Raw genomic sequence first — 10,432 nt, 5'->3', positions numbered from 1 at the left:
TTTAAAGGAAACCAGCAAATTTATATCTATTGATCCCATTAGTGTTAGGTACCTTATAAAATAAAGTGTGAAAAACCCCTGTGTCATATGCAACTTAGAAGTGTCCACTGCCGGTATCCAGGACCTTGCATCAAGGTGAGAATGGTTTAAAAGAGTAAAACCTGACAACAGGCTTCTTTTAACTGAAGCTACACCAGTCCACTGCTGACATGTCTATTATAGTAAATACTTGTATTCCCATGAAATATCTGTTAGGCTATGTTCACACTACTGTTATTAAAGGGGTTGTCCCATCATAAGGATCCTATCTATACTGCTAGTTTATGTGGATTTAAGACTTTTCCTAAGTGCATTGCTTTATCAAAACTGCTTTGTTTGGCCACTATCTTAATTTATTCACTTCATTGTTTACACTTGTTTCTATGGCGCTTGGGATTATCTGCTCATTTGTCAAGTGATGTAGCTGCCTGCTCTCAGGGGGGAGGGAGGGTCTGGGAGCAGCTCTGAGTTGTTTGAGAAGCTTCACTACTTAAATGACACAGATAGGGGAGGTGAGAGCTCTGGGATTTCTGAGCTCTTATCAGTCGGTTTAATTGAATTTGGCTGATAAGGACTGAGATAGGGCTCCGTTACCTCATTTACAACCAATCTCGTGCAAGTGAAACTCCGCCCACCTATGTGCCGAGAAAAGCAGGAAGTGAAGAGAGCACAACAGCCTGCAGGTTAGTGAACAAGCGTCATGGGAATAAACCCCTTTAAGGTCTGCTGCTGTCATCGGTCATAGAATCACAGCATCGGACATTAACTGCAGCAGAGTAACGGACACAGACCCCTCCACTTCTGTCCACTTCCATTGACTCTAATGTAAAGAACATGAGGAATGAACGCTGTCTTTTATCATGTTTGTTTACTTTTGTAACAGAAAAAAAGGTCCTGACATTTCCTTCTTCTTCTTCTTTTTCCTCCAAAAAGTAAAAAAAATGTCAGAAGAATGCTACCATTGATTTTTTTTTTTCTTACATGAATGCAAATGGACTGCAAATGGAAGGGTATCCATTTTCATAAAAATCTATGTCGTGCTTTTTCTCTGCTATTCATTATGAATACATTAATAACTGGGTGTGACCAATGGTATACTTACCATGTATCCCTGGAATTGTAATGAAACATAGAATATAGATGACATGTAATTTTGGCTACACAGTAAACGTAAAAACAAAGCCCATAAGAAAATACCACAGATTCACTTTTTCTCCAATTCCATTGTAAATATTTTTCCAGATTACCAGTACATTGTACAGAATAATAAATGGTATCATTATGAAGAATGATTTGTCCTAAATACATTAAAGGGATTCTATCATTAGAATCCTTTTTTCAACAAAATCCACATTGGAATAGCCTTTAGAAAGGCTATTCTTCTCCTACCTTTCTTTTTCTGATTCGCACTACTGTTCTTGAACGAAACGGATGCTCGCGTAAAAGGCCACAGGAAAATGGCCGAACAGACATGCGTAGTCGGCTCTGCCGGCTAATGACGTGGCGGAGAGGCAACGACAGAAGAAGACAGAGGCATCGCTGGGGTGTCTTCGGGGAGTACAGGAGACACCCCCTGTGCTTTTGGAAGGCTCATTTGCATAAGGAGAAAAAAAAAGAAAATTCTCAAGAATGGCGGTGCAGATCAGAAAAAGAAAGGTAGGAGAATAGATTTTCTAAAGGCTATTCCAACGTGTTCTTTGTAGAAAAAGCTGTTCTATTGGTAGAATCTAGAGATGAGCGAACAGTGTTCTATCGAACTCATGTTCGATCGGATATTAGGCTGTTCGGCATGTTCGAATCGAATCGAACACCGCGTGGTAAAGTGCGCCATTACTCGATTCCCCTCCCACCTTCCCTGGCGCCTTTTTTGCTCCAATAACAGCGCTGGGTAGGTGGGACAGGAACTACGACACCGGTGACGTTGAAAAAAGTAGGCAAAACCCATTGGCTGCCGAAAACATGTGACCTCTAATTTAAAAGAACAGCGACGCCCAGCTTCGCGTCATTCTGAGCTTGCAATTCACCGAGGACGGAGGTTTCCGTCCAGCTAGCTAGGGCTTAGATTCTGGGTAGGCAGGGACAGGCTAGGATAGGAAGGAGAAGACAACCAACAGCTCTTGTAAGAGCTAAATTCCAGGGAGAAGCTTGTCAGTGTAACGTGGCACTGACGGGCTCAATCGCCGCAACCCAGCTTTCCCAGGATCCTGAATGGAATACACTGTCAGTGTATTCCCGTATACCCGATATATACCCCGATACCCGTTCCAACGGTGTGCCCCCCCACCTTCACCCCAGAAATACCCTGCAAGTCCCCTAGCAATAGAATTGGGGCTATATACACCCACAATTTTTACTACTGGTATACAGTGCCATTGTCTGACTGGGAATTCAAAGAATATATTGGGAATACAAATACCCTCATTTCTTGCTACTGCCATATAGTGCCAGTTTCTGACTGGTAATTCAAAGAATATATTGGGGTTACGTGCACCCACAATTTTTACTACTGGTATACAGTGCCATTGTCTGACTGGGAATTCAAAGAATATATTGGGAATACAAATACCCTCATTTCTTGCTACTGCCATATAGTGCCAGTGTCTGACTGGGAATTCAAAGAATATATTGGGGTTACGTGCACCCACAATTTTTACTACTGGTATACAGTGCCATTGTCTGACTGGGAATTCAAAGAGTATATTGGGAATACAAATACCCTCATTTCTTGCTACTGCCATATAGTGCCAGTTTCTGACTGGGAATTCAAAGAATATATTGGGGTTACGTGCACCCACAATTTTTACTACTGGTATACAGTGCCATTGTCTGACTGGGAATTCAAAGAATATATTGGGGTTATAAATACCCTCATTTCTTGCTACTGCCATATAGTGCCAGTTTCTGACTGGGAATTCAAAGAATATATTGGGGTTACGTGCACCCACAATTTTTACTACTGGTATACAGTGCCATTGTCTGACTGGGAATTCAAAGAGTATATTGGGAATACAAATACCCTCATTTCTTGCTACTGCCATATAGTGCCAGTTTCTGACTGGGAATTCAAAGAATATATTGGGGTTACGTGCACCCACAATTTTTACTACTGGTATACAGTGCCATTGTCTGACTGGGAATTCAAAGAGTATATTGGGAATACAAATACCCTCATTTCTTGCTACTGCCATATAGTGCCAGTTTCTGACTGGGAATTCAAAGAATATATTGGGGTTACGTGCACCCACAATTTTTACTACTGGTATACAGTGCCATTGTCTGACTGGGAATTCAAAGAATATATTGGGGTTATAAATACCCTCATTTCTTGCTACTGCCATATAGTGCCAGTTTCTGACTGGGAATTCAAAGAATATATTGGGGTTACGTGCACCCACAATTTTTACTACTGGTATACAGTGCCATTGTCTGACTGGGAATTCAAAGAATATATTGGGGTTATAAATACCCTCATTTCTTGCTACTGCCATATAGTGCCAGTTTCTGACTGGTAATTCAAAGAATATATTGGGGTTACGTGCACCCACAATTTTTACTACTGGTATACAGTGCCATTGTCTGACTGGGAATTCAAAGAGTATATTGGGAATACAAATACCCTCATTTCTTGCTACTGCCATATAGTGCCAGTGTCTGACTGGGAATTCAAAGAATATATTGGGGTTACGTGCACCCACAATTTTTACTACTGGTATACAGTGCCATTGTCTGACTGGGAATTCAAAGAGTATATTGGGAATACAAATACCCTCATTTCTTGCTACTGCCATATAGTGCCAGTTTCTGACTGGGAATTCAAAGAATATATTGGGGTTACGTGCACCCACAATTTTTACTACTGGTATACAGTGCCATTGTCTGACTGGGAATTCAAAGAGTATATTGGGAATACAAATACCCTCATTTCTTGCTACTGCCATATAGTGCCAGTTTCTGACTGGGAATTCAAAGAATATATTGGGGTTACGTGCACCCACAATTTTTACTACTGGTATACAGTGCCATTGTCTGACTGGGAATTCAAAGAATATATTGGGGTTATAAATACCCTCATTTCTTGCTACTGCCATATAGTGCCAGTTTCTGACTGGGAATTCAAAGAATATATTGGGGTTACGTGCACCCACAATTTTTACTACTGGTATACAGTGCCATTGTCTGACTGGGAATTCAAAGAATATATTGGGGTTATAAATACCCTCATTTCTTGCTACTGCCATATAGTGCCAGTTTCTGACTGGTAATTCAAAGAATATATTGGGGTTACGTGCACCCACAATTTTTACTACTGGTATACAGTGCCATTGTCTGACTGGGAATTCAAAGAGTATATTGGGAATACAAATACCCTCATTTCTTGCTACTGCCATATAGTGCCAGTGTCTGACTGGGAATTCAAAGAATATATTGGGGTTACGTGCACCCACAATTTTTACTACTGGTATACAGTGCCATTGTCTGACTGGGAATTCAAAGAGTATATTGGGAATACAAATACCCTCATTTCTTGCTACTGCCATATAGTGCCAGTTTCTGACTGGGAATTCAAAGAATATATTGGGGTTACGTGCACCCACAATTTTTACTACTGGTATACAGTGCCATTGTCTGACTGGGAATTCAAAGAGTATATTGGGAATACAAATACCCTCATTTCTTGCTACTGCCATATAGTGCCAGTGTCTGACTGGGAATTCAAAGAATATATTGGGGTTACGTGCACCCACAATTTTTACTACTGGTATACAGTGCCAATTTCTAACTAGGAATTCAAAATGCGCAAGGCTCCCGGAAAGGGACGTGGACGAGGCCGTGGGCGAGGTCGGGGGAATGGTTCTGGGGAGCAAGGTAGCAGTGAAGCCACAGGGCGTCCCGTGCCTACTCCTGTGGGGCAGCAAGCATTGCGCCACTCCACAGTGCCAGGGTTGCTTGCCACATTAACTAAACTGCAGGGTACAAACCTTAGTAGGCCCGAGAACCAGGAACAGGTCTTGCAATGGCTGTCAGAGAACGCTTACAGCACATTGTCCAGCAGCCAGTCAGACTCTGCCTCCTCTCCTCCTATTACCCAACAGTCTTGTCTTCCTTCCTCCCAAAATTCCGAAGCTTTACAGAACAATAACCCAAACTGTCCCTGCTCCCCAGAGCTGTTCTCCGCTCCTTTCATTGTCCCTCAACCTGCCTCTCCACGTCACGATTCCACGAACCTAACAGAGGAGCATCTGTATCCAGATGCTCAAACACTAGAGTCTCCTCCATCTCCGTTCGATTTGGTGGTGGATGACCAGCAACCCACCCTCATCGACGATGATGTGACGCAGTTGCCGTCAGGGCATCCAGTTGACCGGCGCATTGTGCGGGAGGAGGAGATGAGACAGGAGTTGGAAGAGGAAGTGGTGGATGATGAGGACACTGACCCGACCTGGACAGGGGGGATGTCAAGCGGGGAAAGTAGTGTGGATGTTGAGGCAGGTGCAGCACCAAAAAGGGTAGCTAGAGGCAGAGGCAGAGGTCAGCAGCTTAGGCGAAGCCAGGCCACACCCGGAATCTCCCAAGATGTTCCAGTTCGTACCCAGCCCCGAAAAACTCCCACCTCGAGGGCACGTTTCTCGAAGGTGTGGAGTTTTTTCAAGGAATGCGCCGAGGACAGATATAGTGTTGTCTGCACAATTTGCCTCTCGAAATTGATTAGGGGCTCTGAGAAGAGCAACCTGTCCACCACTTCAATGCGCCGTCATTTGGAATCCAAGCACTGGAATCAGTGGCAGGCAGCAACGGCAGGACAAAGGCCGACTGCCGTTCACGCCACTGCCACTGCCTCTGCCTCTGCCACTGCCACTGCTGACTGTGCTGGCGATGCACTCCAGAGGACGAGCCAGGACACCACTTCATCTGCCTCCGCCACTTTGTTGACTTCTACCTCATCCTCCCCTGGTCCTGTCTTATCTCCTTCTCCTGCACCATCAAAGGCACCATCAGGCGTTTCTTTACAACAACCCACCATCTCTCAGACATTGGAGCGGCGGCAGAAATACACTGCTAACCACCCACACGCGCAAGCCTTGAACGCCAACATCGCTAAACTGCTGGCCCAGGAGATGTTGGCGTTCCGGCTTGTTGAAACTCCCGCCTTCCTGGACCTGATGGCAACTGCGGCACCTCGCTATGCCGTCCCTAGCCGTCACTACTTCTCCCGGTGTGCCGTCCCCGCCTTGCACCAGCACGTGTCACTCAACATCAGGCGGGCCCTTAGTTCCGCGCTTTGCACAAAGGTCCACTTGACCACCGACGCGTGGACAAGTGCATGCGGACAGGGACGCTACATTTCACTGACGGCACACTGGGTGAATGTAGTTGAGGCTGGGACTGCTTCCCAAACTGGCCCGGTGTACCTCGTCTCCCCGCCTAACATTCCTGGCAGGGACACGAGAAGAACACCCCCCTCCTCCTCCTCCTCCTCTACCGCCTCCTCCTCCGCCACCGCCTCCTCCTCCGCCACCGCCTCCTCCTCCGCTGTTAGATTGACCCCAGCTACGAGTTGGAAACGTTGCAGCACTGGCGTTGGTAGACGTCAGCAGGCTGTGCTGAAGCTGATCAGCTTGGGGGACAGACAGCACACTGCCTCCGAGGTGAGGGATGCCCTCCTCGATGAGACGGCAATATGGTTTGAGCCGCTGCACCTGGGCCCAGGCATGGTCGTTTGTGATAACGGCCGGAACCTGGTAGCAGCTCTGGAGCTTGCCGGACTCCAACATGTTCCATGCCTGGCCCACGTCTTCAACCTAGTGGTGCAACGTTTCCTAAAGAGCTACCCCAATGTTCCAGAGCTACTGGTGAAAGTGCGGCGCATGTGCGCCCACTTTCGCAAGTCGACAGTAGCCGTTGCTAGCTTAAAATCTCTCCAGCAACGCCTGCATGTGCCACAACACCGGCTTTTGTGCGACGTCCCCACACGCTGGAACTCAACGTTTCAGATGTTGAATAGAGTGGTTGAGCAGCAGAGACCTTTGATGGAATACCAGCTACAAAACCCTAGGGTGCCACAAAGTCAGCTGCCTCAGTTTCACATCCATGAGTGGCCATGGATGAGAGACCTTTGTGACATCCTACGGGTCTTTGAGGAGTCCACAAGGAGGGTGAGCTCTGAGGATGCGATGGTGAGCCTTACAATCCCGCTCTTGTGTGTTCTGAGAGAATCCCTGATTGACATCAGGGATAACTCAGATCACACAGAGGAGTTAGGGATAGCATCCGATCCGTCACAGCTGGAGAGTAGGTCCACACATCTGTCCGCTTCACTGCGTTTAATGGAGGAGGAGGAGGAGGAGGAGGAGGAAGAAGAGTTGTCCGATGATGTGATGGTGATACAGGAGGCTTCCGGGCAACTTCGAATCGTCCCATTGTTGCAGCGCGGATGGGTAGACATGGAGGATGAGGAGGAAATGGAGATTGAACTTTCCGGTGGGGCCAGAGGAGTCATGCCAACTAACACTGTGGCAGACATGGCTGAGTTCATGTTGGGGTGCTTTACAACCGACAAGCGTATTGTCAAAATCATGGAGGACAACCAGTACTGGATCTTTGCTATCCTTGACCCCCGGTATAAAAACAACATCTCGTCTTTTATTCCGGTAGAGGGGAGGGCCAATCGCATCAATGCTTGCCACAGGCAATTGGTGCAGAATATGATGGAGATGTTTCCAGCATGTGACGTTGGCGGCAGGGAGGGCAGTTCCTCCAGTAGGCAACCAAGTTCTCACCGGTCCACACAAACGAGGGGCACACTGTCTAAGGTCTGGGACACCTTGATGGCACCCCCTCGCCAAAGTGCCGCCACGGAGGGTCCTAGTGTCACCAGGCGTGAGAAGTATAGGCGCATGTTGCGGGAATACCTTTCCGACCACAGCCCTGTCCTCTCCGACCCCTCTGCGCCCTACACGTATTGGGTGTCGAAGTTGGACCTGTGGCTTGAACTTGCCCTATATGCCTTGGAGGTGCTGTCCTGTCCTGCCGCCAGCGTCCTATCTGAGAGGGTGTTCAGTGCAGCCGGTGGCATCATCACTGACAAGCGCACCCGTCTGTCAGCTGAGAGTGCCGACCGGCTCACTTTGATAAAAATGAACCACCACTGGGTAGAGCCGTCATTTTTGTGCCCACCTGTGTAAAGCACCCCAACATGAAACTCCATGTCTGTACTCAACCTCTCCAATTCCTCCGCATCCTCATACTCATCCACCATAAGCGTTGCACAATTCTGCTAATACTAGGCTCCCTCCACCCTGATTTCCCCCAACTCTGCTGGTTAGAGGCTCCCTCCACCATGAATTTGCCCAAACTGGGCTGTTTAGAGGCTCCCTCCACCATGAATTGGTCCAAACTGGGTTTTTTAGAGGCTCCCTCCACCATGAATTTGCCCAAACTGGGCTGTTTAGAGGCTCCCTCCACCATGAATTGGTCCAAACTGGGCTGGTTAGAGGCTCCCTCCACCATGAATTTCCCAAAACTTGGCTGTTTAGAGGCTCCCTCCACCATGAATTTGCCCAAACTGGGCTGTTTAGAGGCTCCCTCCACCATTAATTGGTCCAAACTGGGCTGGTTAGAGGCTCCCTCCACCATGAATTTGCCCAAACTGGGGTGGTTAGAGGCTCCCTCCACCATTAATTGGTCCAAACTGGGCTGGTTAGAGGCTCCCTCCACCATGAATTTCCCAAAACTTGGCTGTTTAGAGGCTCCCTCCACCATTAATTGGTCCAAACTGGGCTGGTTAGAGGCTCCCTCCACCATGAATTTGCCCAAACTGGGCTGTTTAGAGGCTCCCTCCACCATTAATTGGTCCAAACTGGGCTGGTTAGAGGCTCCCTCCACCATGAATTTGCCCAAACTGGGCTGTTTAGAGGCTCCCTCCACCATGAATTGGTCCAAACTGGGGTGGTTAGAGGCTCCCTCCACCATGAATTGGTCCAAACTGGGGTGGTTAGAGGCTCCCTCCACCATTAATTGGTCCAAACTGGGCTGGTTAGAGGCTCCCTCCACAATTAATTGGTCCAAACTGGGCTAATTAGAGGCTCCCTCCACCATGAATTGGTCCAAACTGGGTTTTTTAGAGGCTCCCTCCACCATGAATTTGCCCAAACTGGGCTGTTTAGAGGCTCCCTCCACCATGAATTGGTCCAAACTGGGCTGGTTAGAGGCTCCCTCCACCATGAATTGGTCCAAACTGGGGTGGTTAGAGGCTCCCTCCACCATTAATTGGTCCAAACTGGGCTGGTTAGAGGCTCCCTCCACCATTAATTGGTCCAAACTGGGCTGGTTAGAGGCTCCCTCCACCATGAATTTGCCCAAACTGGGGTGGTTAGAGGCTCCCTCCACCATTAATTGGTCCAAACTGGGCTGGTTAGAGGCTCCCTCCACAATTAATTGGTCCAAACTGGGCTAATTAGAGGCTCCCTCCACCATGAATTGGTCCAAACTGGGTTTTTTAGAGGCTCCCTCCACCATGAATTTGCCCAAACTGGGCTGTTTAGAGGCTCCCTCCACCATGAATTGGTCCAAACTGGGCTGGTTAGAGGCTCCCTCCACCATGAATTTCCCAAAACTTGGCTGTTTAGAGGCTCCCTCCACCATTAATTGGTCCAAACTGGGCTGGTTAGAGGCTCCCTCCACCATTAATTGGTCCAAACTGGGCTGGTTAGAGGCTCCCTCCACCATTAATTGGTCCAAACTGGGCTGGTTAGAGGCTCCCTCCACCATGAATTTCCCAAAACTTGGCTGTTTAGAGGCTCCCTCCACCATTAATTGGTCCAAACTGGGCTGGTTAGAGGCTCCCTCCACCATGAATTTGCCCAAACTGGGCTGTTTAGAGGCTCCCTCCACCATGAATTGGTCCAAACTGGGTTTTTTAGAGGCTCCCTCCACCATTAATTGGTCCAAACTGGGCTGGTTAGAGGCTCCCTCCACAATTAATTGGTCCAAACTGGGCTAATTAGAGGCTCCCTCCACCATGAATTGGTCCAAACTGGGTTTTTTAGAGGCTCCCTCCACCATGAATTTGCCCAAACTGGGCTGTTTAGAGGCTCCCTCCACCATGAATTGGTCCAAACTGGGCTGGTTAGAGGCTCCCTCCACCATGAATTGGTCCAAACTGGGGTGGTTAGAGGCTCCCTCCACCATTAATTGGTCCAAACTGGGCTGGTTAGAGGCTCCCTCCACCATTAATTGGTCCAAACTGGGCTGGTTAGAGGCTCCCTCCACCATGAATTTGCCCAAACTGGGGTGGTTAGAGGCTCCCTCCACCATTAATTGGTCCAAACTGGGCTGGTTAGAGGCTCCCTCCACAATTAATTGGTCCAAACTGGGCTAATTAGAGGCTCCCTCC

Source organism: Leptodactylus fuscus, chromosome 4 (genome assembly GCF_031893055.1).
Source record: "Leptodactylus fuscus isolate aLepFus1 chromosome 4, aLepFus1.hap2, whole genome shotgun sequence".
NCBI lineage: Eukaryota > Metazoa > Chordata > Amphibia > Anura > Leptodactylidae > Leptodactylus > Leptodactylus fuscus.
Note: the sequence above shows the minus strand (reverse complement) of the source record.